The sequence below is a fragment of the Hippopotamus amphibius genome, chromosome 15 (genome assembly GCF_030028045.1).
Source record: "Hippopotamus amphibius kiboko isolate mHipAmp2 chromosome 15, mHipAmp2.hap2, whole genome shotgun sequence".
Classification (NCBI taxonomy): Eukaryota; Metazoa; Chordata; class Mammalia; order Artiodactyla; family Hippopotamidae; genus Hippopotamus; species Hippopotamus amphibius.
In genome coordinates this window covers 38,381,309-38,407,070 of record NC_080200.1, presented here as the reverse complement: position 1 = coordinate 38,407,070, position 25,762 = coordinate 38,381,309, and the positions used below count along the sequence as shown (strand labels likewise).

At 38.3% G+C, this 25,762-nt stretch overlaps 1 pseudogene; it reads left to right on the top strand.

Annotated features, from left to right (window-relative positions):
* The first annotated feature begins 20,297 nt into the window (after positions 1-20,297).
* Positions 20,298-22,454, top strand: LOC130836424 (probable inactive 1-aminocyclopropane-1-carboxylate synthase-like protein 2; annotated as a pseudogene).
* The last annotated feature ends 3,308 nt before the right edge of the window (positions 22,455-25,762 follow it).

Sequence of the window (25,762 nt, the reverse complement as noted above, 5' to 3'; positions counted from 1 at the left end):
TTATAATAGATCTTGAGATTGAAGTAGAATTTGATGAATATGGGAGAGTGATTAGGACACTGGGGAACAACTAAATGGAGAAAAGCTTCATACATGGGGACATCTGACCAGGATCTCATAAATAAGAATGACCTATATAGAAAAAATGTAATGATAAGTATGCTTGGCTGAGGGAATAATATATGCAAAGTTCACGGACACAAACAACCATTCAGGGGCTGGTGGATGGGTCTATGCTGCTAGAGCAGAGAGAGGAAGTACAGGTTTGCACCAGCTTACGAAGGCTCTTACATGATATAAAAAGGAGCATGGATATATTCTGGTTAACAACTGCTGCTGACGATGGTTTCCTAAGCCTAGGGAATCAAAAGCTTTCATTTTGTGTGTGTGTGTGAAAGGAAACATTCTCCATGATACAGATAAGACAAATATCCCCACCCCCACCCCTTTCTTTTTGGACTTTGTGCATTACTTGGGGCAGTTAGGAGGCAAATAGATCTGACTTAATTACAGTTGTATTTCCTTTGCTTTATTGAATCCATTTGGGCATAGGTAGATGTAGTTCCTCTCCCATGTCTGATTGAAAGAGGGGAAAGGACCAGGTGATAAAGCATCTTCCAGGACAACAGTTTCGTGGTTTTCCAGTCAGCTTTGCTACAGCAGTAAACAGTAGCATATGGGAAACAACATTCATTTCCTGCTGTGATTATCTGCCACCCTCCTGGTCTTTGCTGGAATCCATTGGACGTCACCAGCTCCGCTGGGTTCTCTTGGGGTTTTTTTTTAGGCCTTTTAGAGATCTATTGGATTCTATTTAGCTCTACTAGTAGGCTTTTCTGAGCTCCATTGGGTTCTGCTGGGTTAGGCTCAGCTCCATGTATTTTTGGTAGTTACTTTTGGGGGTGTACTGTTACCACGATGGAAGGCCAGAGCAAGAGGGCAGCATACGAGTCATTCTGTGGTATTTAAAACTTCTTCTGGACAACATGATAGCAAAGAGGGTCTCTTTGACCAAACTCTAATCAAACTCCTCTGAGCCTTTTCCTCTACTAGGCCTTAATCTTGGCTTATAAGAACCTCAGATCCTCAACACACCCCTCTTCCCTCCCCAGTCCCCACACATCTTGGATGACCCCAACTCTTCTTAAAATGCATGCCTGAGAAAGTTCAGTACTGCCAGGAAAATGTACTATTTGTTCCAGCCCAAACCTGGTGATATGTAGAATCCTGAACCCCCTCTTAGAGCAGTTGCTTGAGAAAGATTGCAGTTATAAATCCCTTCTCTGCCCCTTTGAGATGTAACTCTTCCACCAACCAGAACCATCTCCTCCGGGGCCTGTGAGCCATCTCTTTGAAATGCAAACATGTGATAACACTAGCTCCTGGTCCCCATAGGAGGATAAGAGCCTAACTTCTTACATTACTACCTCCCGTCATAAAGATACAGAAATTTGTTTCTCCTCCAGATAAGCACCAGTTAACAAACCCAGATGGCCTGGTCACATTAACTGACCCCCTTCCTTCTTCTTGTAAGTTTTCCCTTCCCCAATTCTGCTCAATCTCTGTTGCCTCACGCTTTCCTAAAACCCCAGTCACCCCTGCAAATTTGAGTTCGGTTCATGTTAGACACTTTTGTGTATTGCAGGTGTTTAGTACTGAATAAACTCCATCCTTACTGCTTTAACTAGGGTTTATCTACCTTCGATGGTGGAAAATGTCATATTTCTCATATTCCAAAGCACATCAAATGTCCAGGCCCGAGGTTAGTGAGGTCAGGAAACGTGACAAGGGCAGAGAGAATACGCAACTAGATAAACCAATGATAACACACATAGCTTTTTAATGAAACGAGTTCTATAGATTCCAGAAAGTGGTCTTCTTATCAGATTTACTAAAAACATTGCTAAAATGCTAAAAACAGTGTTTTGACACAGCAAATATAAATAGAAAAAGTTACAGCCATGTTGTTTTCTTAATTGGCCAGTACAAAATTTCCTCAAGGGAACTAAACCCATAAATTTAAGAAGTGTATAAACTTTAATATCAGAAATATGTTATTCATTTTCATTCCAAACTGATGAGTCATGTTCCAATGGTCTTTAAATGGAAGGCAATTAGATGTACTGACTTGTTATTATTAAAAATGTGTATTTGGTAGTGAAAAATAGAAAAAGCCAGAAAAATTGCAGACAAATCAGAAGTCTAAAAAGCATCTAAGTTCTCTACTTCCTGTAAATTTTGTTAAAAATCACTTCACCAGATTTTATTTTTAGTTTACTTAACAAAGTCAAGGTACACTGTGTGATTGCCACTTAATGTGCTTTGTCAGATCTTTTACAGACGTTTTTTAAGCCCACATTAGGATACATAGCGCCAGCTATTCAAGACACTGGGGTATCTCATGAAATTGTTCGGCCTTTTAAATTTCGGCTCACTGTGCTCCAGCAGACAGTACAAAATGTACTATTTGGATCACATTCACAGCCCAGTGTCGACAAACAGTCTCAGCATATTAAATTCCACCCCAGTGTGTGTTCCCTTAAGTTCTGTGATATTTGACTTGAAAGGAAAATAACTCTGCAATGTAGTGACAAATTTGAAGTGACAGAGGTAATATAGTGTCACTTTAAATTCATATGCTTAACATCTTCAGCAATAGACACAATAATAAGTGGACAATTATATTGAGAGATTTGAAATTACTTTGTTCAAGGCATTAAATGATTCCCTATTAGGTGTAAAGATTATCTGCACTTGTGGGTGGGGGAATAGGAAAAAAAAAGGGAAAAATTAATAAAGTATCCTCCTTGCCCTCCATGAATCTGTTGGGTAGTGAAGAGTTCTAGGAATTGATGTTAAAATTTATATGTTTGATGTTGATTATGACATAACCTGTGTTCACAACAGTATCACACTGAGTGGAGAATAGGGAAAAAAAAAGAGGAGGAAGCTGCCCTTTAGAGAGGATTAGATTTCAGAATTATTTGAACAAATGGGAGACATAAATGAACACTGCCAAAATAACATGTAAAGAGAAGCAAATGTATATAAATATAACTTGTAGTAAATTTGGAGACATTGTTTTATATAAATATGACTAAAATTTACATGGTTACAGCAAATCAAATAGGAAGCCAAACGATCTAAAGAATTAGATCGGGTTTAAAATAAAACTAATGACAGAGATAACAATATTACCAATAGTAAAAGCTACAAATTCACTGAGTATTTGCTCTGGTGCCAGTCATTGTGCTAGGCCATTTATATACATTACTTTTTGTTTGTTTGTTTGTTTTAATTTACATTTTTATTTTTTTGCAGCCGTTTTTAAAGTTGAAGTATAGTTGTACAATGTTATACAAGTTACAGGTGTACAACCTAATGATTCTCAATTTTTAAAGCTTGTGCTCCATTTATAGTTATTGTAGAATGTTGGCTATATTCCCCGTAGTGTACAATATATTCTTGTAGCTTATTTTATAGCTAATAGTTTGTACCTCTTTATACTTTACTCTTTTAATCCTTAAAACTGGTCTGAAAGTTTTGGTGCTATTATTAATCACCATTTCACCAGTGGTGAAAACTAAGGCTTGACACGATCTGGTAACTTCCCCAAGTTTACAAGCTATTAAGTTAGTGGAACAAGGATTTGGATCTGACTCCAGAGTTTTTATTAGCCTGAATAGTCAGCTGGGGTACCTTTTTCAGTAGTAAGAAGTAAAAAGTCTCTAGTTATATGATCATAGTATCATAATACTCTATAGACAGCCAAATAGGATACCATGAGTTTTTGGTTTTATTTTCTCTATAGAAGAAATCATAGTTGGTCCCAGGAGAGTAAGTCTTCATGCTGGTCCATGTCATCCTAGGGGGAAGTAAGTGACTTTAAATGGAGGTGAAGGACTCCCTTGACAACCACAAGTCTGTGGTTGTCAAGGGAGAGGAAGGTGAGGAAGGGAAGGATTGGGAGTTTGGGATTAGCAGATGCAAACTCGTGTATAGGATGGATAAACAACCGGGACCTACTGTATAGCACAGGGACTATATTCAATATCCTGTGATAAACCATAATGGAGAAGAATATGGAAAAGAATTTATATATAGATATATGTATAACAATCACTTTGCTGTACAGTGTACACATTTTGCTGTACAATTAACACAACATTGTAAATTAATACAACATTGTAAATTAACTATACTTCAATAAAATGTGTTACAAATGGGGGTGAAGGAGATGAGATTTTTTCTGATGTGATTCACTAAAAGAGACGTGATTTTAGAGAAAACAAAAACTGGAACAATCTTATTCTGGAATCTTTCTTGCTAGGAAGAAGCTATTTACAAATATTATCTGGTCTAATTGAGCTTCTGCTGTTTAGGAGTGAGGCCTGACTTCTCCCAGCTGTTACATGGAGTCTATAGAGGGTAAACCATCCCGAGTCCTGGCATTTGGGAAATAAACATGAGATTGGCCAAACCCCTGGAGTAACATCCCTGCCACCTCTAGTTCCCTGAGCTGAGCATGGGGTCTTGGTGGGAGTTGAAGCGACATTTCCCCTCATCACTTGCTCAAGAGAACCATAGTATAAAGTCATGTCAGTCAAGGAAAACTATTGATAAAATCTGGTTTACGTAGAGAAATTCTAGACTGAGACTCCTGCTTCCTAAAGAAACACTCCTACCCCAGGAGTGAGTTCAGTGATGCTTTATTGCTGGTGCCCCTTCCCCACTGGATCTCCAAACCTAGAGAATGCTCTTTGTGCTGCAAAGACTTTCCCAGGATAAGCCCAGTTCCTGGTATAGGCCTTGGACATGGTCTTCTACAACCCCAAGCAAACTGGCCCTGTCAGGACACAGAGGAGCCTTGATGAACTCATGAAGGTCTCCAAAGACTCTCTGGGGGCAACTATTATTACAATTTCAGCAATATTATGGTTTTAAAATTGTTGGATTAGATGATTTTTTAAGTCCCTTTAGCTCTAACACTTTATGACTAAACAGAGTTTGTGGGCAGGACTGGGAACACACCCATCACATTTCTCTGGGAAAATACATTACAAATCCAAACAGGCTCAATAAATGGACTTCTGGAACACAATTCATTAAAGCTGGGAATAGACTAAGTGGGGGCAAAACATATAGGCTTTGGAAGAGAACATATTGCCTCCATATGTAGCAGTGCCTAGGGTCACTTTGCTACTCCAAATGCTGAAGTAAACATGGGGCCCATTCTTTAGGTCTAAGAATTCTCCTGCATGCTTCCACTGAATTTGGTGATGATTTTTTTTTCTCTGAATTGACCTTCTTAGCTGGTTGTTTTATTATTGCAATGAATATTCACTCACAAGGAGAGTTTTGAAAGTAATAGGAACTTTGGAAAACTGACTTCATGAGGAAAGACACAAATATTAAGTATATGATGCTATGAAGGAACTTACATTTTTTAAATTTAATTTGATGTTGTATAGGTAGATATATAGATAAAACAATGATACTTCTTGTACAAAACTGAGGACACAAAATAAGCTAAATATGAATATTCTTAAAGGGCAACATAGAAAATTGTTTTACTATCCTTGAAAATCTGAGAACCATATGAGTGCCATATTTATGGGCTACCTTTGCATTTATTTCCTAAGCTTGGAAAATGAGAATGTGAGATCAGTGGACTAAAAGCTAAGAATGAGACAAAATCCTGGCTATGAAAAACAGGAGTTTTAAATGATGAATACTTAAAGATTCTTCTTTTAAGCTGTTGGGGAATAAATCTCCTCCTCCTTCTCAAATGCTGTAAATCACCAAGGGGTGAGGACATGAGGTTGGATTTCAAAAGCAAAGCGAGGTAATGTTTGGTATGAGACAGTGATATTCTGGAACTTGGGAATCTTGCATGCTGTTAATAAAGATTTTGAGCTGAGATAGAGAAAAAACACCCAGCACTGCCAGAAGATGACCCAACCCCAGAGACAGACTATAATAACTGTAATGTGATGAACTAATGGTAAGAATGCAATTGAGAAACCCAGCCTGGATACAGTATGTGGTCAATATCTATTAAATGTGTGTTCAGTGAATGAAAGATCCTTATATCAGGGATTCTTAATTGGGATTGCAAGAGGATGGGGCTATACCCTCAGGGATAGAGTTAATCAGAATCATAAATCATTTGGGGGATCATTTTTACACTATGTACTGTATTTCAGAAATTCTAATATATACCTAGGGTTGTGTTTTGTATTTTCTGTCCTCTTCCTCCCCACCTCCCCATTAAAGCAGTAATAAGCCCATGTGTTTGGGGTGGGAAGAAGAAATCCTGACAACAATTGTCCTATACGAAGAAAGAATGTATATGAGAAAAATAGTTGCTGGAAGCAAACCAGAAAGAAAAAATATCCTTTTCTAAATATAAAATTTTGGCCAATCTGGTATCTCTATAAAATACCTAGTTTCTATACATATACCCACACCTCTACTTCTTTTTTAAAGTGTTTATTACCCAGGTAACAGTTGGATATTCCTGGCCTTGGGAGCATACTATGAACCTTGACAAGATTGTTACTAGTTCGCAGAGTTTATTCAAGCCTGATGCTCTTTGGATCTGTCCACTAGCACAATTTGGAGTGGATAAGTTTTTATTTTGTCAAAATTCTCCTATATGATAAAGTATTTTTAATGCTAATCATGAAATTAAGCAAATAATACCAGTGGCCAGAAAAGATAGTGAAAATCCTCAGTTATTGCACTTTATATACAAACATATATATATCACATATATACAATTGTGAACATAACAACATGAAAAAATAGAATAAATACAACAGTACTGAAAGAAAAATTATGGGCTAATATTTTTAAATTACATTGATGCGTTTTTTGAAACAAAGACATAAAGACATAACTACTTATTAGTCTGTCACAATAATAAATAACATTACCATATCTGTTTTTAATCTCTAACTTCTGAAAAATTGAAATGACTTCATAGAAATTAGTTTTCTTTGTGTTCAAATAGAAAGCATAGTCAAATTTGCTCATAATTGTTGAGAGAACAATTTTTATTAATTTTAGCTTCAAAATTGTTCTCCACATGCAGTAATAATTATATAAATTGTCAGGAAGATAGCTCAAAGAGTTCTCATATACCAACACCCATTTCCCCCTATTAACAAACTACATTAGAATGGTACATTTGTCACAATTAATAAACTGATATTTAAGCATTATTGTTAACTAAAGCACATACTTTATTCAAATTTCCTTAGATTTTTACCTAATGTCCTTTGTTAGAAAAACTTGTAAGCATAAGAATGTTAAGCAGATGGGACTTCCTTGGTGGTGCAGTGGTTAAGAATCTGCCTGCCAATGCAGGGGACACGGGTTTGATCCCTGCTCTGGGAAGATCCCACATGCCGTGCAGCAACTAAGCCTATGAGAAAAAAGAAAAAAAAAAAAAAAAAAGAATGTTAGGCAGAGATCCATACCAGCATCCCCCATTTTATAATACATTCAGGAAGCTGCAAAACTGTCATGTCTGTTTAGATCAATTTTAGTAGATAATTCTAACCTCAGCTGGCTCAATTGGGACTGGAAGATCTAGACGTCCTCTACATTCACATGTCCAGCAGTTGGCTTGATGACTGTGTATCCCTCATCATCCAGTGGGCTAGCCTGACTCCTCCCCACAGTGGTGACTGCAGGGTTCCCTGCACCAAGAGGCAACAATTCCCTATGCACAAGAATTTTTCAAGCCTTTGCTTGCATCATGTTTGCTAGCATCTAACATGCCAAAGCAACTCATTGGACTGGAGAAATGGACTTCACTTCATCTTCTTTTCTTTTTTTTTTTTTTTTTTGCTCACGAATATAAATTTTTAAAAATATTTTCAGTTATTATGAATTTACAAGGTAGAAACCCAGTGTTGTTGAGGAGACCCCACTCTTAAAGGGAGCATGCAAAAATCTCACATGCTCCGAGTCCCACAACAGAGGAAAGGGGTCAGACACACTTTCTGAAGAGCTTCCCACAGAGGCAGAAGGCAGCTCGTACACCCCCTTGGGGCTGAGACACTGGTGGGAGCCATTTTGGGGAGCTTGGATTCTTTTTATTGCTTTTACTAGCCTGATTGCCATGGCTCTGATGTCCAATCTTCTTAAATTTACTGAGATTGTTTTGTGGCCTATCATGTGATCTATCCTGGAAAATGTTTCATGTACACTTGAAAAGAATATGTATTCTATTTTTAGATGAAACATTCTATACATGTAACTATTAAGTCCAACTGGTCTAAATTGCCTTAAAGACAATGTATCCTTTTTGATTCTCTGTCTAGATAATCTATTCATTGATTTAAGTAAGGTGGTAAAGTTTACTACTGTTATTGTATTACTGTCAATTTCTTCCTTTCTGTCTGCTAATATTTGCCTTATGTATTTAGATGCTACTCTGTTGGGTGCATATGTATTTGCAAGTGTTCTGTCTTCTTGTTGGATTGATCCCTTTATCCACATGTAATGCTCTTCCTTGTCCCTTATTACTGTCTTTGCCTTAAAGTGTATTTTATAAGCATGCTACCCCAGCATTCTTTTTGTTTTCATTTGCATGGAATATCTTTTTCCTTCCCCTTATTTTCCATCTGTGTGTGTCTTTGGATCTAAAATAAGTCCATTGTAGGCAGCATATATTTGTTTGTTTTTTTTTTAATCCATTCAGACACTCTGTCTTTTGATTGAAGCATTCAATCAAAATTAATATATGGAGATCTGCTGCATTTTTATACACTAATAATGAACCATTAGAAAAAGAAGTCGAGAAAACAATTCCCTTTACAATTGCATAAAAATATAAAATACCTGGGAATAAATCTAACCAAGAAGTAAGAGACTTGTACTTGAAAAACTGTTAAGACACTGGTGAAAGAAATTGAAGATGACGCAAACAAATGGAAAGATATACCTTGCTTTAAGGATGGGAAGAATTAGTATCACTAACATGACCATACTATCCAAGACTATCTACAGGTTCAGTGCAATCCCTATCAAAATACCAATGGCATTTTTCACAAAACTTGAACAAGTAATCCTAAAATTTGTATGGAATCACAAAAGACACTGAATAGCCAAAGCAATCTTGAGAATAAAGAAGAAAGCTGGAATTATCAAGCTCCCTGACTTCAAACCATACTGCAAAGCACAGTAATCAAAAGGATATGGTACTGGCACAAAAACAGACACATAGATCAATGGAATAGAATAGAGAGCTCAGAAACAAACCCACACTTATATGTCCATTAGTCTATGACAAAGGAAGTAGGAATTTACAGTGGATGAAAAGACAGCCTTTCAATAAATAGTGCTGGGAAAACTGGGCAGCAACATGCAAAAGAACGACACTGCACCACTTTCTCACACCATGTATAAAAATAAACTTGAAATGGATTAAAGACTTAAATGTAAGACCTGAAACTAAAAATTCTAGAAGAAAATATAGGCAATACACTCTTTGACATTGGTTTTAGCAATATTTTTTTCCATCTTTCTCCTCAGGCAAGGGAAATAAAAGCAAAATTAAACAAAAAAGACTACATAAAACTAAAAAACTTTTGCACAGGAAAGGAAACTACCAACAAAATGAAAAGTCAGCCTACTGAATTTGCAAATGGCATATCTGATGAGTTAATAGCCAAAATATACAAAAAACTCATACAATTTTATACCAACAAAACAATAGGATTAGAAAAGGGCAGAGGACCTGAATAGACATTTTCCCAAAGATGTGCAGATGGCCAACTGACTCATGAAAAGATGTTCAACGTCACTAATCATCAGGGAAATTCAAATCAAAACTGCAATATCACCTCACACCTGTGAGGATGGCTATTATCAAAAAAAAAAATTGTTGGCATAGATGTGGAGAAAAGGGAACCCTTGTGCACTGTTGATTGAATTATAAATTGGTGCAGCTACTATGAAAAATGGTATGGCCGTTCCTCAAAAAATTAAAAATAGAGCTACCACATAGTCCCTCAATTTCCTCTCTGGGAAGGAAAAAAACCTGGAGCAAAAAAGTCTCACTAAATAGAAAAGATAAATGCACCCCTATGTTCATTGCAGCATTATTTACAATAGCCTAGTTATGAAAGCAACATGTCTATTGAAACATGGATAAAGAAGATGTGATATATATAGTGGAATATTACTCAGCCATTAAAATGCGATTTACAACAACATGGGTGGATCTAGAGGGCATTGTGCTAAGTGAAATAAGTCAGACAAAGAAAGACAAATATCATACTTTATCACTTACGTATGGAATCCAAGACACAAAATCAATGGATAAACAAAACAAAATGAAAATAGACTCATAGAGAACAAACAGGTGATTGTCAGGGGGTAGGGATTGGGGGGATGGTAAAATAGTTGAAGGGGATTAAACAGTACAAGCTTCTAGTCATAAAATAAACACGTTATGGGGATGTAACATACAGCATTAGCATTATGGTCAGTAATACTCTAATAGCTTTACATGGAGTCAAATGGTTACTAGACTTACTGTGGTGATCATTTTGTAATGTATTTAAATATTGAATCACTATGTTGTATGCCTGAATTTAACTTAATATTGTACATTAACTATATTTCAATGAAAAAAAAAATGAACACAACACCAAGTCTGCATATTTGGGGGCTGATGGTTTAATTGGAATTTCTTCAAATTAACTTCTACGTAGAACACAATGCTTATTAAAAGATAAGTAATGAAAATGTGCCAATTTTTAGTTTACTTATATGTTGTTAAATTTCAATAGTAATAAGTGCAATTGTTTAGATTTAGAACTTACAGCAAGAAAAAAACAATTTTTTTTCCAAGGAAGAGTATTGTATCGATCATGTTGTTTAGGATTGCTAGCCAAAACAAACATTTAGTTTGTTCTAGTAGTGTCTTTAAATCTCCTGAAGACAATCTCCTTTCCCATCATTTACTGCACCTCTCCCACTACCCACAGCTCTGCACATGGTACATTGCTGGGTATGCTAGTCCTCATAGCACCTGAGATGCAAATCTCAGTTTCCTTCAACTGTTTTCACAGGAAATCTGTTTACTCCAATCCAAGAAAGCATTTTCCCTCCTCCTTTGTTTCGGTATCATTGACAAATAAAATTGTGAGATATTTAAAGTGTACAACATGATCATTTGATATACATGTATATTGTAAAAGGATTCATCCCATTGAGTTAATTAATACATGCATCACCTCACAGATTTATCTTTCTTTGTGTGTGTGAGAACATTTAAGTTCTACTCTCTTAGTAAATTTCAGTTATACAATAACAGTTATCAACCATAGTTATCATGCTTTATATTAGAGCCTCAGACCTTTTTCATCTTATAGCTTAAAGTTTGTACTCTTTTATCAACCTCCCTCTAGTTCTCCTACCCCTAGCCCCTGGCAGTCACTTTTCTCATCTCTGTTTATACATGGTCACTTTTTTTGTGTGTGTTAAGACTCCACATATAATCGATACCATGAGGGTATATGCTTTTTTCTCTCTGGCTTGTTTCACTTATCATAATACCCTTGAGGTTTATCCATGTCATTGCACATGATAGGATTTCCTCCTTTTTGAAGGCTGAATAATATTCCATTGTCAAATTTTAGAAGATGTACTTATAATGTGATGTGTTAGGGGCAGCCTCACACAGTTCCAACTCCTGTTGGGGTCAAGGCTGACACTCCTCCACCCACCCATCTTTCTCCTTCCTCTCAGAAGCAACAAACACATCCCCATTTCCCTTTGTCACTGCATGCATGGCAACACCCCTTACCACCTCCCTACCCCTCCACTGCCAAGATTATCACTGATTGTTTTAAGAAATGTGTATCCCTCCATAAAAGGGTTCTCATAGGGACTGCCAAGAGCATGGCATTTTACCTATTTTGTTACATAAATGATCAGGTTACATGTAATTTTTTCAAAGAGTAGTCCGTATTTTTTTCCCGAAGGATTTAGTTTTGAGAATAGAATGTAATGATAGTTATCATTAGTCAAGTTCATGATTTGTAGCTAGAAAAACATAAACACTAAGAAGTAAATTGGTTTCCCCTTTCTAGAAAGACTGATTGCAAACCTAATTCTACAGCTTGTCCTAGATGCTTAAAAACTATTGCACTTAAGGTTTGTCATTGATTAATCCCCTTTATTAAAATTTTAAGGAAATTAAAGGAAAGGCAAGAATTCTTTTATATATTTTTTACATATTTGTAAGCAATTATTAATAAGTGATTGGCTGTCTTTTCCTTTTAACCCGACTGCATAAATTTCATGTGAAGCCTTCTCTCCTAGTTATCATTTTCTAAAACTTTAATCATACCTCTGGCTCTTTTCCTAACTTTTCTGCATTTAACATTCTTTGCACTTATTTGATTAGTTGTGATTAAATAGTAAAACTATACACAAATATTTTGGATATTTTTAGCAATTATAACATTTAATAAAATAGTTTGATTTTAATTACTTTAATTTAGTGGATTCTAATTTCATATAAGTACTTTGTCTTCCATGCTCACATTTTGGTTATTTCCTTTACACAACCCATTTCCTGCTTTTACTGGAAGCTGAGCAGGGTTTTTCTATTTTTGTTTTTAATTTTACTGTTCCCCAAGGCTTTCTTAATTGTGTTTTTCTTGGGTAGGCAACATCTTGACACAGAATATCTGAGCCATGACTAAAGTATACCCACATGCCACTTGTTAAATGAGTTGTTGTTTTTTTTAATGAAGTATTTGGTTAATAGATAACAAAGACAGTTTCCAACACATCACTCCACAGCCCAGCCTCCAGAATTTTCCTAGTGAAACATAATTCTAGAAATGATCTTTTATATTTGTTATTTACTTTATCACATTGTGGATCTCAAGAGTTGGTGGTAATAGCCAATAAAATACTACTCTTAGGAAAGAAGGTAAATAATGTTATTTGAATTCATCTGTTACTTTTGTGCTTTATATAAAATATGTTATTCTATTCTCTCAACTATCATAATATAATTAAATCCAAAATTTAGAGATGAGGAAGTTAGGGTTTATAGATTTCAAAAGCTTGGCCAAGATCATTTTAGTAAGTGGTAATGCTCCTTTCACCTACTGCTTGAGTTTTTTCCTGATTTATGCAGAGTGCATGAATTTAAAGACTATAATTTGTTTTATTTTATTGGTGTGCATAGGCCTACAGTTTTTATAAGAATGGTGACCAAAAATTCTATCAAAAGGATTTTCAAATGAAATCAGCTCTATAGAAAGCATTCCTGTTCCTTTCCCTTATTCACTCTTGGGACTGTGATGAGTTCAACAACGGGTTCTATCCCATATGCTCTTCTTGCAACTTAATTCTGACACTGTGCCCACCATGGAATGGAATCCACCCACAAAGAATTGGAATCTCAAATCTGGTTGAGAGTGGTAGTGACACTTTGTGACTTTCTATGCCAAGTCATAAAAAGTGATTTTTGTTTTCATCTTGTTCACTTGGGACTTTCACTCAATTCAGTCACCACACTTTAAGGAAGACCAAGAAGCTTATAGAGAGGTCCACACGAACAGCCTCCAAGGCTCCAGTCATTAGCCACGTATGACTGAAATCTCAACCAATAGCCAGCACCAACTTGCCAGCCATATGAGTGAGTTACCTTGGAAGTGATCTTGTAGTCTCCAGTTGAGCTGATGCCACAGGGAGCAGAGATGAGCCTTCCACACAGATCACTGTCAAAATTGAAGGTATGAAAGCTCAATAAACTATTGCTGTTATTTTAAGCCACTTAGTTTTGTGGTGATTTGTTATTCAACAATAAATAACTATCAAAAAGATACATGCACCCCCATGTTCACAGTGGTACTGTTTACAATAGCCAAGACATTGAAGCAACCTAAGTGTCCATCAACAGATGAATGGATAAAGAAGATGTGGTACGTATATACAATGGAATATTGCTCAGCCATAAAAAAAAGAATGAAGTAACACCATTTGCAACAACATGAATGGACCAAGAGATTATCATACTAAGTGAAGTAAGTCAGACAGAGAAGGACAAATATTATATGATATCACTTACATATGGAATCTAAAAAATAGTACAGATAAACTATTTACAAAGTGGAAAAACTCAGAGACACAGAAAGAAAACTTATGGTTACCAAAGGGGAAGGCAGTGAGGAGGGATAAATTGAGAGTATGGGATTAACGGATGCACACTACCATATATAAAATAAACAACAAGGTCCTACTGTATCACACAGGGAACTATATTCAATATCTTGTAATAAACTATAATGGAAAAGAATAAAAAAAGAATATAGATATATACATATATGTATGACCGAACCACTTTGCTGTACACCTGAAACTAACACAACATTGAAATCGACTACACTTCAATTAAAAAAAAAGATCTAAACAAGTGTCAAATATTCTTTTTGATTCATGAAAACTTACTTTTAAAAATCATTTTCATTACACTAGATTTATGAAAGTTTCCTCTGCATTAGATGAACTCAAAACTAGTCTGAAAGAAATGACCCAAACCAAATTGCCCAGCTCCAGGAAGCCTTGCACAAGTGTGAAATCATTTCTGTTTTGTAGTTTTATACTTATTCGGCTCTATTGTAAAGCCCTGTTTGCCTGTTTTGACTAGAAAGTTCTAGGAAAAAGGAAATTAGTTTATTTGCCCTGAGAAAAACAATTATTTGTCCTGGACTTGCTGCAGTGGTGTGAATGGAGGAAGTAAACTTTGTACTAGTTAACATTTTAAAATAAATGTATTTGAACTTCAGACTGATCTATTGCTACAAGTTATCTAACTTCTATTAATTCTATAATTGAATAAGTATTTTATTTAAGGATTTTTTTCCTTCTAACAAACTGTTTCTTTCAGTCAGAGCTTATCTCCCTTCAGTCCACTTTTTTGTCTTATTCATGGATTTTTTTAAAATGTGATTTTTCTTAGAAATATAATTTTTCTTTCTTTCCCATTTTCTTCAGTCTTAACCATGATAATTGGTCATAAACACCAAGGTAGTGGTTTTCAATTATGCAGACTTAGACATCCATTTGATAAGCTTGTAAGATCATCAATTATATTGTCTATTTGCATACTTTGTCATGACATAAATACACCATATTTTGCAATGTTGTTGAATATATGTATCAACAAATATATGATTCATATTAAGTATTTGAAAGGGTAAGTGGACAGGAATGTAGGGAATTCATATAGGTGGCCTCAATTGTTTCTGAAGGTCCATTTTCTAGGGACACTAAACCTAGTGTCTAGTGTCACAACTGCCCTAGCCTTTGTTTCCCTCCCTTTCAAACAAACTTGAAGCAGGGGCTTCTGCATAGGTAGTTCATTTAGGAAGTGACCCCAGGTAACAGGAAGGGGGACTGAGGGAGTGTAAGGAAGATGGAAAAGGAATGATAGGAGTAATTAGTCAAATTGGTCATCACTGTAGCTATAGGAGCTCAATTCCAGCTTCTGATGAGCTGTTTAGAAGGTACAATGATTAAGAATTTCAAGAGAGTGACAACAGGTGACTAAGGTCAGGCCCTTCTGAATGCAGGACCATGCATGACTGCAGTGGTTACACACTCAAGATGCTGACCCTGCTTGTGATCTTTGACATGCATCTCTAAAAGGCTGGATGTGGTTGTCTCAAGGCAAAGCAGAGAGTGAAGTGTGAATGCAAGAGCTGGGGGGCTGAGGGGGTTGTGAGAACATGAGCTCACGAGCTTTAGGGATGCACAGAAGTCCAGGGAAGCATTTACATGTAAGCAGCTTAGAAATTGACAGTTCAGTGCAAACTTGTCTAAATCTAATGAAGACGAGGTCCCAGCTGAATTGGCTTACACCTGTATTAGGACAGCTTTGGCTATATTACGTTTTGGAAGAGCTTTAACACATTTGCAATTCATATAGAGTTTTTGATGAGAAACTCTTGAGTCTTTGTCACATTTGCTATTCACCTTCTCTTTTCATCCTGTATTAGTATTTTTTTAAGGTTTTGTTTGTTTGTTTCACTATTTATTGGCTACATTGGAGCTTGTTGCTGCACATGAGCTTTCTCTAGTTGCAGCGAGCAGGGGCTATTCTTCATTGTGGTGTGTGGGCTCCTCATTGCAGTGGCTTCTTTTGTTGCGGAGCATGAGCTCTAGGTGCATGGGCTTCAGTAGTTGTGGCACATGGGCTCAATAGTTGTGGCACACAGGCTTAGTTGCTCCACGGCATGTGGGATCTTCCTGGAGCAGGGATCGAACCCGTGTCCTCTGCATTGGCAGGTGGGTTCTTAAACACTGTGCCACAAAGGAAGTCCCCTGTATTAGTATTATCTTAGCTCAGGCTGCCATAACAAAGTACCATAGTCTAGGTGGCTTTAAATAACAGAAACTTATTTCTCACAGTTCTAGAGGCTGAGAATTTTAAGATCAAGGTGTCGGCTGATTTGGTTCCTGGTGAGAACTCTCTTCCTGATTTACAGAAGGCCACCTTCTTGCTATATCATCATATGACCTTTCCTCCGTGCATACTAATGGGAAGAGAGACAGATAGCTAGAGGTACAGAGAGGGGCACTTTTTTCTGCTTTTTTATAGGCCACCAATCCTATTCTATTAAGATCTCATCCTTATAACCTCATTTTAACCATAATTACCTCCTAAAAGCCTTATCTTCAAATACAATCATATGGGGGTGGGGGTGGGGAGTAGGGCTTCAATATATAATTTTTTTGGGGGAGGGCAGGGGATGCAATTTAGTCTATAGCAAGTATAAACTTTAAAATCTTAAGTGATGGATTTCATATTTACCAATATTCAGTTTGATGTTTTATTTGGCCCATGTTTCTAACTGGCTGTAATATTTTGGGCTTTTATTCTGTGGAGTAGATACTTATATAGCTGTATTGCCATCTCAATGCCCCTACTCTTTTGGGAAACTCTATCTTCACGCGGAAAAATGGATGGACTCCAACCCCCTCCCCGAACCAACATATCAAGATGGTAATGAGAACAACGGGTTCTTTCCTTTGTCAAGATGTGCCTCATTGCAAGGCAGTTGGGCTATCATAGTAATACTTTTCTGTATCAGAAGAAGTGACTATACAGCAGAAAAACTGGCCCTGCTTTCATCTGTTCTAAGGAGCTGACGCTGGGAATTTGGTGTCCACTTCTGGATGCTACACTTAGAAGGACGCTGGGGTGTCCAGCAGGGATGGTGAATGTTTTTGGGAGCATGCTTTGTGAGGAACAGTTGAAATTCTTAGGAGGAAAGAGGATGTGCAGGACATGTATCTGATTTTAAATGTTTAAAGGCCTATCACATGAAAGAGAAATTAGGGTCATTCTGAATGCCCTCATAAAATAGAGCCAGTATTTGGACAGGTGTGAGAAGAATGCAAATTAGTTTATGAGGAAGAACCTTTAAACAGCCAGAGCTGTGCAAAAAGGGGTGGGAGTGGGGTTCTCTGAATCGTGACATAGAAAGCTTTTCTTTATTACAGTGTTGAAGCGGGGGGAGAATATCTTATACCAGCAGAATTGTCCAAGACTGAATTTGTCCTAGGGCAGTGGAATTGTGTGTAAATAGCAGGGAATGGTTCTTAAATTGTGAAGCACCACTTTGTGCTCCGAGAAGGTGGATTTTCTGTTATAAAGTGCATGTGTAGAGGAATACATAGTGTCTGTATTAATTTCCTAGGTATGCCATAACAGAGTACTTAAAACTAGGTGGTCTCAAGCAACAGAAATTTGTTGTCTCAAAGTTCTACAGGCTAGAAGTTCGAAATCAAGGTGGTAGCAGGGACAGGCTCCCTCTGAAACCTATGGGGAGAGTCTTTCCTTGGCTATTCCCAGCTTCTGATGATTGCCATCAACCCTTGGCATTCTTTGGCTTGAAGCTTCGTTGCTCCAATCTTTGCCTCTTTTGTCACGTGGCGCTCCTCTTCTCATAATGATGCCAGTCATGCGTGATTCGGGCTCACTAACAATTTCAACTTAACAACATCTACTAAGACCCTATTTCTAAATAAGGTCACACTGACAGGTGCCAGGGCTTATGACTTCAACATATCCTTTTGGAGGACAAAATTTAATGCTTAACAGCATCCCCAGGAGGCTGATATACTGAGTTTTCATACTGGCTCTGTCTCTGCCATGCTCAGTTACCTAAGTTAGTCAACTTATCTCTTGGTACTTCAGTTACACTTCTGTAAAATGTGAGCAGTAACTTTCTCTGGCCAGACATAGAGAATAGACATATGGACACGTTGAGGAAGGGGAGGGTGGGAGAATAACATTGACATATATATACACTGCCATGTGTAAAATAGAGAGCTAGTGGGAAGCTGCTATATAGCACAGGGAGCTCAGCTCTGTGCTCTGTGATGACCTAGAGAGGTGGGATGGAACTGATTAGAGGGAGGCTCAAGAGGGAGGGGATGCATGTATACATAGAGCTGGTTTACTTTGTTGTACAGCAGAAAATAACACAACATTGTAAAGAAATTATGCTCCAATAAATAAATAAATAAATAAATAAATAAGTAAATAACCTTCTCTGGCCAACTGACAAGGTCTGATGTAACTATGTAAAGTGTTTACACATGGACATGTGATCTCAGAAGCCCTCCTGTACAGATATGTTAATTGTAACCCTCTCAATATAGGTGCATTTCCAAATGATAATCTTTTTTCCTTTGAGTGTAATTAAAGCATGAAGCACTTAACCTCTAACAGGTATAAAAAAAAACTCACAGACACTAACTACAGAAGGCCAAAAGGCAGGGTCTGCAATAAGAACATGAGAAACAGCACAGCTTTATTCCATTTTGGAGGAGTCTGAGAAAATGAACTAACTTAGTCAACACAATCTACCCAGTCCACGTGAGGAAGAGGAAAACACAAGAGATCTGTTTTAGGAACATATTCTAAGGTTTATGATGTAATTTTTCACCACGGCAGTCACTTTGTTCCCACCACATGCTATTCAAAGACTTCTGGTGACCTAAATCTGTCATTTTCTTTTAAAAGCCCCTGTTTTCCATCCTGTCCTTGCTTTCCAGCTGCTCTTTGTACTCACTGTTGATTACCATAAGTGATAATTTGGGGAGGCATGCAACATTTTACAAACAAAGGGGATGAACAGTCTGGCATTTAAGGAAGGACTAAAAAAAGACATTTCAGTCTGGAATCAGGCAAGCTGTAAGAATAAGTTCTCAACAGCTTAAATTAATGGATGTGGACTGAAAATGGCAAAAACAACTTTGAAAAAGAAAAACAAAGTTAAAGGACTCATACTTCCTGGTTTAAAAACTTATTACAAAGCTACAGTAATCAAGACAGTGTGGTACTGGCATAAGGATAGACATATAGATCAATGTAATAGAATTGTGAGTCCAGAAGTAAACTGTTACAATCATGACAAATTTATTTTTCAACAAAAGTGCTAAGATAATTCAATAGAAGAAAGAATAATCTTTTAAACAAATGGTACTGGGACAATGGAATATCCATATCCAAAAGAGTGAAATTGGACACCTACCTCACACTATACACAAAAATGAACTCAAAATGGATCATAGACGTAGACATAAGAACTACATCTAGAAAACTCTTTGAAGAAACCATAGGAGTAAACCTTGGTGACCTTGATTTAGGCAGTGGTTTCTTTGAAATCATACAAAAAACAAAGAAATAGAAGAAAAAAATAGCTAAATTGGACTTCATCAAAATTAAAACTTTTTGTGCTTCAAATGATACACTAAAGAAAATAGACAACCCACAAAATTGGAGAAAATATTTTCAAATCGTATGTCTGATAAGAGGCTTGTATCCAGAATATATAAAGAACCCTGACAACCCAATACTATAAGGACAAATAGCTCAGTGAAAAAGTAGGCAAAGAATATTGAATATACCTTCATCCTAAGAAAATATACAAATAGCCAGTGTGCACATGAAAAGATGCTCAACATCATTAGTCAGTGAGGAAATGCCAGGCAAAACTATGATAAAATACCTACAACTTCAAACTAACTAGGAAGATTATAATAAAAAAGGTGGATAAGCAAGCATACAGTGTTGGAGAGGTCCCTGAGCCCTGATAGTCTGGGATGATTTCATCAGGCATAAGATCTTCGACCAGGGAAAGATGAGTGGAAACAGAGGCAAAAGTTCTAGCCAGCCTGAGGAGGCCAGTACAAATACCAGAGTATGAATCACCTATCAGACACTCCACGTGCCTTGTGGCCTGATGAGGGACCAGGGCCTCAGAAACCAGAGCAATAATAGCCAACTGATGGAGATGATGGTGCATTTGCAGTAGATTATTGAAGAGTATATCATGCAGCTGATGACCAAGCACATACAACAGGACCTGGTGCTGGAAAAGCAGAGGTACAATCAGGCCAGTCAGGAGCAGGAATCCCTCCGGGACCACTGGTCTACCTCCTACAGTCTGGGGCCATGGGTGGCCTGGGCCTCCAACTGTCTTGCCCTTCCCAGGACTCTGGAGGTGAAATCAGAGGTGGGCAGTGGCCCCATCATCCAGGCAGCCTGACCAGCTAGTTCATCAACTGAGTGATTTTGAAGCTGCATTTACCAGCCGTGACCTGTCCAACTGTGGGACTGATATCTCTGCCTTGTACCACTTCAGCTTCTAGGACTACAGACCATAAGAACTGCCATGGAGACCCATACCATGAGGACAAGAACACCTTGGATTTCATTAACCTTGTTACCAAAGAGAATAAGCTGTGCGTTGATTGGATGACTGAAATCTTGAGTCAGAGTGACATAAACTGCATTGAGGAGATCCTACGGCAATATCCCAATTAGAGAGGGCAAGCATCCCTGTGGGAAGAAGCAGCCTGGTTGTTGACCTACTACTGCAAGGCACCTGCCCACCTGGATCCAGAAAACTTGGTTGTTCTAAATGGCTAATGCTGTGTCTTCTCCATGCTGACCATGGTTCTGTGTGACCCAGGTGAGACTTTCATGACCCCTCACTTCCATCTATGGTGGCTTCCTCTTCAGCTCCCAGCTGTATGTGAAAGTTGAGTTGATGCTTGTGTACCCAGTGAGATACCCGATGTGAACACCCATCCTTTCCAGCTCACTGTGTGTAAGTTGGAGCAAGCCCTGCTTGAGGTTATGCTTAAGGACAATAAGGTCAGAGACCTCATGCCAATTAACCCTCAGAATCCTCTGGGTGACCTCTACTCTTGAGACTCACTGAAGGAATACCTGGCATTTTTAAAAAATTTTTTTCTAGTTTTATTGAGATATAATTGATATATAACATTGTATTAGTTTAAGGTATACAACTTGATGATTTGATACATGCATATATTGCAAAGTGATTTACCATAATAAGTTTAGTTAACTTTCATCACCCCACATAGTTATTTTTTTCTTGTGAGGGAACTTTTAATATCTACTCTCTCAGCAACTTTCAAATACAGAATACAGAATTGTTAGTTATAATCAGCACGTTGTACATCACATCCCCAAGGCTTATCTATCTTGTACCTGAAAGTTTTGTATGTTTTCACCACCATCACCCATTTCCCCCACCTCCCCCACCCCCATCTCTGACAACCACCTGTCCACCTATCTGTTCTGTTTCCATTAGTTGAGTTGTTGCTGTTGGTTTTGTTTGTTTGTTTTTTGTTTTTGTTTGTTTTTTTTGGATTTCACATTGTAAGTTAGATCGTTTGGCTTTCTCTGTGTGACTTATTTCACTTAACATAATGCCTTCAAGGAATACCTGGAATTTGCCAAGAGGCAAACCTACATGTGATTATAGATGAGATTTACATGCTTTCTGTGTTGGATGAATATATTTCGCAGTGTTCTGGACATGGAGAATTTGCCTGGCCTCAACTGGGCCCATGTGATCTGAAGCATCAGTAAGGATGTTAGCATCCCTGGCTTCTGCTTTGGCACTCTGTATACCCACAACAAGGAGATGGGCTCTGCCATGAGCTCCTGTGGCTGCCTCTGGCATTGCCCAGCACAAGCTAGGTTGGCTACTCCAGGACAGAGAACATACTGACAAAGTGTATCCGCTCGCTAACCTCCATAGCTACATCATTAACAAGTTGAAGGCATTGAAGATCCCCTTTCTCAGTTATGGCTCTGGACCCTATATCTGGGTCAGCTTGGAAAACTTCCTGGACCTGTGTGCATTTGAGCAAGAGTTGCTCCTCCATTGCTGCTTTCTGAACAACAGGCTGATGTTGTCCCATGGTGAGACCTACAAGTATAAGGAACCTGGAATTTTCCACCTAATCATGGTGGATAAGTGCATCTGGCTAAAACATATCACCCACATCAGTATTATCAGGTGCTAGTGGAGCAGAAGCAGGATTTGCTAGTGAAGCGACTGGAGGATGCACAGAGGGAGTAAGTGCTCTGTCCCCAGCCAGTCCAAAGCTGAGGGAGGCCCTCTGGTCCAGAAGGCTAGGGCTCTGAACTGGTGCTCTGACTGAGCAAACAGCAAGCCGCTCCAGGAATGTGCTCATGTGACTCAGTCATCCAATTCCTTAAGCTGAGCATCTGTTATTTTTGGAAGCTTTGCATCTTTTTAGTCTTTGCTCGCCTTTGTGTGTGTAAAACATTTTTATGGGGTTGGGGTGAGAAAGCCTACAGAAATAAAGGGAGCTCCCTGGAGCCCTGTTTAGATGGGTTTATTTTTGTATTTGATGTCTTCTAAATTCCATATTCTCCTAAATTCCGGGCCTATTCCTTTTCTTGTTGATATTTTCCACAATCACGTTTGGGTGCTACATGATCTTTTGTCCTTTTAAAAATTCTAGGGCAGGTTGCACATGAAGAATAATGTAAGGGACAGGCCAGAAAGGAAGGGAAAAATTGACTCCCAACTGATGGAGCACATTCCAGACATTAGAGGTCCCACAGGATCCTGACAAGATCACACCCATGAGTGACTGATTGGTAGGTGGGGGTAGGATTCCTGCTTCCAAATATCAATTCTTTCCATTCTTGCCTTTTCAAAAGGCTTTTAAAATCAATCTCTTGGGACAAGCCTGGGGTCTTCCATTCCTGTCTCTGGTGTTTTCTGCTGTTCTAATCACACCACTTGTGAGTTTCTCTGTAAAGCTTTTGCAATATCCGAGCTTCGGTCTGAGCACTGTGATGCTGTGAAATGAATGGGGCAGGGACCACCATCATTTTATAGATGACAAAAGGGCTTTTAGTACCAACTTGTGGCTTTGGTCAGTCACTAGGGTTTGTGGCCATCCTCCCTCTCTTGGGTCTAGGTTTGGTGGTTCTTATTCTTCAATGACAATTTTCCTCTAAAAAATCCACAAAAAGCAGCATACCAACAAATCCTGATACTACGAATTTTTAAAAAAATATCAGACAATGTTCTTCAGAAACTGACTACAGGGACTTTCTTGGTTGTACAGTGGTTAAGAACCTGCCTACCAATGCAGGGGTCATGTGTTTGATTCCCTGGTCTGGGAAGATCCCACATGCCGTGGAGCAACTAAGCCTGTGCACCACAACTACTGAGCCTGTGCTATAGAGCCCGAGAGCCACAACTATTGAGCTCATGTGCCACAACTACTGTAGCCCAAGTACCTAGAACCTGTGCAACAAGAGAAGCCTCCACAATGAGGAGGCCTTGCACCACAATGAAGAGTAGTCTCCACTCACTGCAACTAGACAAAGCCTGCATGCAGCAATGAAGACCCAATGTAGCCAAGAAAGAAAGAAGGGGGGGGGGCGCGGAGGGAAGGAAGGAAGGAAAGGAGGGAGGGAGGGCGGGAGGGAGGAAGGAAGGAAGAAAGAAATGAACTACAACTAATAAAAACAGAAAGGGAATCCATTGAAAAGATGAGGGAGCTACTGTGACCAGAGATGCTCTTGGGATCTCTGTAACAGCAGCTAATAGACAGTCTAATCAGGGCTCTGTCCCTGAGATGGAAGGGATTATTCCTTCCATTGAAGGGACAGGCTGTTTCTGTCTTCTGTTCCATAGATTCAAATAATAGAGTGGGGAAAATATAACATTTTCATATCTACGAGCATGGACTCTCACTCCATTATTTAGGTCTTTAATTTCTCTCAGCAATGTTTTTCTAGTTTTGAATGTAAAAATCCTGCTTCAGTAGTTGTGGCATCTGCGCTCAGTAGTTGTGGCATCTGGGCTCAGTAGTTGTGGCTCACGGGCTCTACAGCACAGGCTCAGTAGTTGTGGCACACGGAATTAGTTGCTCCGAGGCATGTGGGATCTTCCCAGTCCAGGAATCGAACCCGTGTCCCCTGCATTTGCAGGCGGATTCTTAACCACTGCACCACCAAGGAAGTCCCACTTTTCATGTTATTTTAAATGTGTTGTTAATTAATTCATTTTCTAATTGCTTGTTGCTAGTATATTGAAAGAACTGATGTTCATACGTTGTATTTTGTATCTATCAAGAACGTTGAAGGCTCTGAGATTTTACCCTACATTCAAACTAGTGGGTTTCATGGATGCTGACAGAAGGCACGAGAAGCCTGGCTCAGAGACAAATGACAGCTTATTACTCACAGTAATAGCAGTACTCAGAGGATGACTTCTGCTTTGATTCCCCAAGCCCTGCTTCCTACAGGGCAAAGTGAGGAGGACCAAGGGATGCCTGCTCATGCACTGGGGTGTGTTGCAGGAGAAGAAACCCACATGTAGGGAATCTGATTCTTTCATAATCAGCAGTAAGCCTGCCTGAACTTGAGCTCTGAGGGAGGCATTATTTTTACAATACTAAATAACTATAGTCATAATTTTAGTTCCACAATCCTTGTTTTACAGATAAGGAAACCGAGCCCAGGGAGAAAATCCAAGCTTTTACATTCATTTCTTTTCTTCTTTTTATCCCCTTGGTGCTTATTCTTGGTCAGTCTCTTACCTGTCTAGATTATTTTCACAGATTCCCATATCCTATGCCAATCTTCCTAAAATTCTTCTTTGATTATTTGTTAGTTACTTAATTAGTTCAGATGATCGTAATTCTTTTATAAACACATGTTGAACATTCCTTTTGTTTCACCCATGTTCCAGCCTCAGAAGTAAATATGATAGGTAATGTTGTGCTACTCGTGCTGCATGAAGTTTATTTTTCACCTTCTAGTAGGGGAGACAGGTGATAAGTAGATAACAGCAAAATGTATGTGTCTCTGTGTGAGAAGGAAATATGTTAGGTAATGCTATGAAGAAAACTAAAGTATAAAAGAATAGAGTGGTGGTGTGGGAAGTGCTATTTTTGATTTATCCCTATTTGAGGGGCACAAGGAGCAGGTACAACAGTGAAGTGAGGGACCTAGGTAAGCAGAAATCTGAGAAGAAAGCACGGCACTAATGATATACCAAGCAGCAAGTGCAAAGGCCCTGAGGCAGGAAAACCTTGATGTATTTGACAAAGAGCAAGAAGGTCAGTGTGGCTGGAACAAAGCAAATCTGGTAATGGCTGGTACGAGATAAAGTCAGAAAAGATACAGAATAGCCAGGTCATCAGAGTCCACTACCCCAACCTGTTCAAGCATGTTTCCTTATATTTCAATGAACAAAATTCAGACTCCTTGATTGGGTAACCAAGGCTCCCCACTGGCTCTTTTTTTGGACCCTTTCCAACTTTACTTTCACAGCCTGCTTAACATGAATTCTTCACATCAGCCCAGCTAGTCTATTCATCAGACCCCCAAGTTACTTTC